Source organism: Prionailurus bengalensis, chromosome A2 (genome assembly GCF_016509475.1).
Source record: "Prionailurus bengalensis isolate Pbe53 chromosome A2, Fcat_Pben_1.1_paternal_pri, whole genome shotgun sequence".
Classification (NCBI taxonomy): domain Eukaryota; kingdom Metazoa; phylum Chordata; class Mammalia; order Carnivora; family Felidae; genus Prionailurus; species Prionailurus bengalensis.
In genome coordinates, this window is record NC_057348.1 from 47,024,028 (window position 1) to 47,030,027 (window position 6,000).

The following is a 6,000-nucleotide window of genomic DNA, read 5'->3' on the forward strand; positions in this document are numbered from 1 at the left end:
TGCCCTCAGACTTTAGGACTCTTGGCTCTCAGGCATCTGCCTGGGAGCTCCCTCCATGGCTCCGCTAGTTCTCAGGCTTTGGGGAGGGGACTGAAACTGTACCATCAGCTTTCCCTCGCCTCCAGCTTGCAGCCGGCTGATTGGGGGAAGTTAGCCTCCATACTCAGGTAAGGCCAATCCTTCATAATAAATCTTTCTACAGATCTAAAAAAAAAAACATCCCCAGTGTAATGGCTCAACAATTCCTGATGGCCCCGAGCCAGAGTCTGCCTTGTAACAGACTCTCCGGAGGAGTCTGAGGCTTGTGGTCAGAGGATCACAGTTTGAAAACTGCCTTGGGAGTTTGCTGGGGGAAACCTGCACCACATCCTGCATTTCCAGGCTTACTTTTGGGACTGATTTCATGAAATTTGCAAATGCAGCTCATTTAGGCCGCTTCCTGTCCTACCCTTCTATGGCCTCCTGCCATCCATTAGCTGCCCGCCAACCCTGGAATACAGTTAGAAAATGCAGTCTTTGTGGGAAAGCTCCTTCTCAAAATGTGGTTCCTAAAGCAGCAGCGGCAGCACCTGAGAGCTTGTTTGAAATGCAAATTCCTGGGTCCTACCCAAGATGTACAGAAGGGGAAAGTCTGGGGGTGGGAATTTGGCAATTTGTTTCAAACAAGGATTCTGCACTTAAAAAAAATTTTTTTTAAGTTTATTTATTTATTTAGAGAGACACAGAGACAGCATGAGCCGGGAAGGGACAGAGAGGGAGAGGGAGAAGCGAGAGGATCCCAAGCAAGCCCCACACTGTCAGCACAAAGCCCAACATGGGGTTCAAACCCTCGAACCATGAGACCATGATCTGAGCCAAAATCAAGAATCAGATGCTTAACCAATGTGCCACCCAGGTGCCCCAAGGATTCTACATTTGAAAGGTGGGTGACCTTGCACAAGGGAGGGTTGGTCTTCCTCCCAATCGGGTGTAGCAGATTCCAGAACCTATCCACTTCCTGCCATTCTTGGGCTGGTAGAGGTGGGAGGTGGGGTTGTTCTCCACTGTTCCCAGTGTGCAAGCGCTGAGTATTTAGGAAGCACCTCCTAAGAGTGCTGATCTTTTATCCTCCCCTCTGCTATGCCTCGTCACCTTAAACCATGTTATTTCTAGTAGAGAGGCAGGTTTGGTGTTTCTGATTCATTCACTCTTTTTATTGAACAAATACTCCACAGCCACTATGTGCCAGTACTCTTCTGGGTACTAGGGTATGGTGATAGGATTGTGCCAGCACAGAAACAAATCAATTTAAGCTATAATGTCAGAGCACGGCAACAGCTTGAAGGCAAAGCAGGGTGAAGGGCTGGCATGCTGGGTGGAGGAGGGGACATGGGGCTCTTCTGTTTCTCTGGGATGATACGGAGGCCTGTATTTTGCCCTTTAATCCTTGTTCTGGGGAGACCGTCTCCATCTTCTCTCCACCCCCCTCAGTCCAAAAGGTTTCAAGAACTTAACTTACCCTTTTGGTGGAGTCACGTGATGCAGGCCCAGCCAATCAGCATTCATCTCCCTGCCTCCAAAACAGAGAGGCTATTTGAGGTAGAACTGAGGGCAGGAGAGAGAACTGATCACCTTGTTTGAACCACTAAATCCAGCCATGCCTAAAGCCTTTACTCCTGGACTTTTTAGCGTGGTGAACCAATCCTTGAGTTTTTCACGTGGAACCTTCTTCAGTCTTTTTTAATTTAATTTAATTTAATTTAATTTTATTTTATTTTATTTTATTTTATTTTTAAGTTTATCTATTGAGAGAGAGAGACTGCAGGGGAGGGGCAGAGAGAGAGGGAGACACAGAATCCAAAGCAGGCTCCAGGCTCTGAGCTGTCAGCACAGAGCCCAGCTCAGGGCTCAAACTCATGAACCATGAGATCATGACCTGAGCAGAAATCAAGAGTCAGCTGACCAAACCAACTGAACCACCCAGGTGCCTCACCTCCTTCAGTCTGTTGAAACGCAAAGGGTTATAATATGAAACTCAGGGAAGGTGGCTTCAACTCCAGATTCTGCCACTTTCAGGCTGGGAGGTGTTGAGTAAGGGGTGGCTGGACTGTAGAGAAAAACCAGCCTCAGGCCAATTTCTTTTTACCTTAGCTTAGTGGTATTCACATTTTGTGTTTCAGAGACATGTGACTGAATTCCCAATGACGGGGTGACTGGCTGTTCTATTTTTCATCTTATTCCGACAGCCCAGATGGTAAGGGCTCTTGCTCCTTGTCTTTCCCTTTCTCCCCACTCAAAGACACACGTGTGCCAGTAGAGACACTTTTTTCCTTTTCTCAATGAAATGCAATTACATTGAATTCATAGCATTGATGATATTCATTGTCTCAGATTACACTGTTTCCTGGTGCTGGGCTGAGAGCTGTATAATAAGGTACTGATAAGGATTTTCTCTTTCTAACCCAAATTGTATGCAGATAGATGACACCTCCTTAGGACACTTTCTTGTGTGTGTGTGTGTTTTCAAAATTACTGAAAAATCAGTCATTCTGAAGCTCATTTACATTGCATGTGTTTTTCACACATCCATCAATTTCAAAATAGACTTCAAAGAGGAAAAAAGTAAAGTTCTCTCAGCTCAGACTTCCGAATGACTTGGTTTTAATAATATGCAAAACAGGGATGGGGGTGAGGGAGGGCTGGCCAGGCTTAAGCGCACTGGCAGCTGAAGGAGGCCAGAAGCGTTTCCACGGTTCCATGGCTGAGAATAGCTCTCACAAGATCCCAGTACTGACAGCCTGGGAAGGGGGTGGAGGTTCTGTAAAAACCATCTGGACTGACCAGTCCTAGACTGGGAAACTACCCAAGTCACAGAAAGAACCCGTTTCTGTGTTTGAGCCGTTTGGAATGCTGGGGCTCGGTCACCACCATCACTGCAGGTGGTATCCATCTTGGGCAGTGTTCCTCAGCTTTTTATTTATTTATTTTTTGCATTGTTGCCCCCTCCTAAGGAGACGTGTAGAGTTTTCCTAATCCTTCTCAACTCCTCTTCCCATTATGAAATTTTAATACCAAAGATACACTATTTACCTGTTTATGCACTGGATATAAATCTATGCTTATACATAAAAATAGTAAGTCTGTATTTTTTTTTTCTTGCTTCTAAGAACTGTTTTTGCCCTCTTGGTGATATTGTCCCCATTAAGGACACATGACCCAGTGTTTGTATGCATCAGGCTCTCTTCTGAGTGCTTACTTACATCAACTAATTCAGTCCTCACAGTGACCCTAGCAGGTATCGCCATTTTGAAGTTGGGGCGCTGAGGCACAGAGAAATGCCTAAAGTCACAGAACTAATAGGTGTTTGTTTTGCATTAAGCAAACTACAAAGGTTAAGGGAACAGTTTCCACACAAGGCTTCCCTCACCTCTGATACCAAAGGGAAGGAATTCTGGGCCCCTACGAAGTTAAAGGGAGCAATGCCCTTCCCAAACCATCCTTGGGTTTGCTAATTTGCTTGAAGTGCTCACAGACCTCACAGCTAGTATACCTACTCCTGGTTAGAATTTATTACAGTAAATGGATACAGGTGAATCAGCCAAAGGAAGAAAGGCATAAGGCACAGTCTAGAAGGGCTTCAGATGGGAAGTATCTATTGTCCTCAGGATGCGTTACCCTCTCGGCATCAATGTGTGACAATATTCATGGAGTATTGCCAACCAGGGAATCCTTACCCAGGATTTGGTGTTCAGTTTTTATTGGGCCTTCATTACACAGGCATGATTGATTGACTGATTGATTGCTTCTGTGGTTCAGCTCAGTCTCCAGGTCAATTGATAGAGCTAGACCAAAGCCCCCACTCTAAATCAGGGTTGGTCTCTCTGGGCATGGCCATCCCTCACCCCATGACTATCAAGAATGGACAGCCCCACTCCAAGATCCAATATGGCCAGTCTCTGCCCTAAACAAAGACACTCCTATGACATGGATTACCTCTCAGAAGCTGAGGATGAAGTCCAGAGCTGTCTCAGGGGAAGGCCAAATTCTTCATTGCACAGGGCTGGGGCTGGGATTTAAAGACAATTTGGATCCTTGTGGAAGAGAAACGGGCCTTATATTTGAGTTTTATAATCACTGGAACAATATCGTGAGGAGACAGGCGTATTCACACTGCACAGGAACTGAGTAAACTGAGTATGGTAGGCTGAATAATGGCTCCTCCAAATCTAGGTCCTAATATCTGGAACCTGTGAATGTTACCTTACATGGCAAAGTGGACTTTGCAGATGTGATTTAGACCCTTGAAGGGGGAGAATATCCTGGATTGACCAGGTCATTCCTGAATGTAATCACAAGTGTCTGTATAAGAGGGAGGCAGGGGGTGAGTTGGCTCAGAAGAGAAGGTGATGTGAGCAGAGGTAAGAGTGATGAGCTTTGAAGATGGAGGAAGGGGCCAGGGGGTTCCTCCAGAGGAACCAGTCCTGCCTACACCTTGTTGTTAGCTCTGTGTAACTGATTCTGGACTGGTGGCCTTCACAACAGTAAGAGTATGTGTGTTGTGTTAAGCTGCCAAGTTGGTAGTGATTGGTTACAGCAGCCATAGGAATGCATTGAGACTGAGGAGTTGAATGTTGCTAAAGGCTCTGGGGCTAAGAAGCAGCTGTTTGAGAGTTTTAACATGGGCCTCCCTGACTCCAAAGCCTGTTCTCACTTCTGCAATCCAGAGATGGCTTGTTCAAGGCATTCTGTGTTGCTGCCTCACTCCTGTGTTGAGACTGGCTATTGCTAATTGATTATAATTCTCTTCTCTTGATCTGGGGGTGAAGAGCAGAACCCTTATCAACATGATGCTTTTGGTGGCCATGGTCTAAAGATGGACTGGGATCAATACCTTGACCTACCTCCTTGAGAGTCTTAAGGAGACTATCAGCTACATTCTCTTCCTTTTTTTTTTTTTTCTTTCTTTTTTTAAAATACCTGAGTTTGTAATGCCAACTCCAACACAGCAAATACTCTGTATAGGACCATTGTTTTTACTTCTTCCACACCAACTCCTGTTGCTTGGATATTTGGTCTTTACCATTTGCAATAGTGTGCCAGCACTTGGCATATGCCCTGGGGGACCAGCCCTGCATCTTGTACCTTTTATCACTCTTTTAGGTCAGTTCCCTAAAGCAGAACTTGAGACAGGAATTTGGATTCCCTGAGTGGGGGATAAAAATGTATGGAAGGGAGTGGGGGAGGGAGGATAGTTAAGAGGAAAGAACAGGGCAAGTTTGGAGATACAGGGAATCTGGTCCTGGCACCACAGTGCTGTCTCCTTGCCAGGCAGTCGGCCACCTGTGAGTGGCAAAAGCCTGCAGCTTTCTGGGAGATGAGACTTCTAGAGAAGGGGGAACTGTACCATGAGTGGCCAACCTTCCCACTGGGTGCTATGGGGGATGGAGGGATGAGTGATCCTCGCAGGAAGGGGGATCTGGGTGGGGTGCCAAGGACATGAAGGTCAAAATCAGGACCTAGTTGACAAGAGGGCTCAGAAGAACCTGAGTAAAGTTTGGTCAAGGAGGGAGTCCTTGTTACACAGGAGTCCTAAGTCCACTCTGCACTGAGGAGGGACAGTGACACTGCCTGCAAGAACTTTTGCAGGATGAACTCCTGCCGGCAGAGATCTCTGACGATGGTCACCAGTGCTGTCAGCCCTCTTGTCTGCATCAGGCCTGCTCAGGAAGTACCTGTGTAGAGAGAAGAGGTTCACAGAAGGTTTGTGAGATGACCCTCTGCTTACTTGCAGTGGGGGAAGGAGACTGCTCAAGTTCCCTTCATAGTGGAAACACCTTTGGTTCTACAACAAGAAACAAAGCTCCTGCTGAAGAAGCTTCTGGGAGAAAGGCTGCATGCCTGACTTTAACTGCAGCAATGGATGGTATGCGATTGATCTAACGGTTTGGTAGAGGAATGGTGAAGTGGAAAGGTGGTGTCGAGGGGGCCTAGATACCTTGGCAGAAGCAGCAGGAATTAGAG